We start from the raw sequence: 386 nt of genomic DNA on the forward strand, positions 1-386 counted from the left end.
AGGGTTTCCCTGGAGACCCCAGCTCAGATCCCTGCTCCTAGGAGGGTTTCCCTGGAGACCCCAGCTCGGATCCCTGCTCCTAGCAAGGGTTTCCCTGGAGATCCCAGCTCAGATTCCTGCTCCTAGGAGGGTTTCCCTGGAGACCCCAGCTCAGATCCCCGCTCCTAGGAGGGTTTCCCTGGAGACCCCAGCTCGGATCCCTGCTCCTAGCAAGGGTTTCCCTGGAGACCCCTGCTCGGATCCCTGCACCTAGAGGGTTTCCCTGGAGACCCCCGCTCGGATCCCTGCCCCTCGGAGGGCTCCACCGCCGCTGACCACAGCGGCAGCGCACCGCGCCCGGCCCGCCACCGCCGCCGCCGGTGGCTCGGGGAGCGCCGGCCGCTCGC

Source organism: Rhea americana, unplaced genomic scaffold, assembly GCF_003343005.1.
Source record: "Rhea americana isolate MKP2758 unplaced genomic scaffold, rheAme1 scaffold_556, whole genome shotgun sequence".
NCBI classification, from domain to species: domain Eukaryota; kingdom Metazoa; phylum Chordata; class Aves; order Rheiformes; family Rheidae; genus Rhea; species Rhea americana.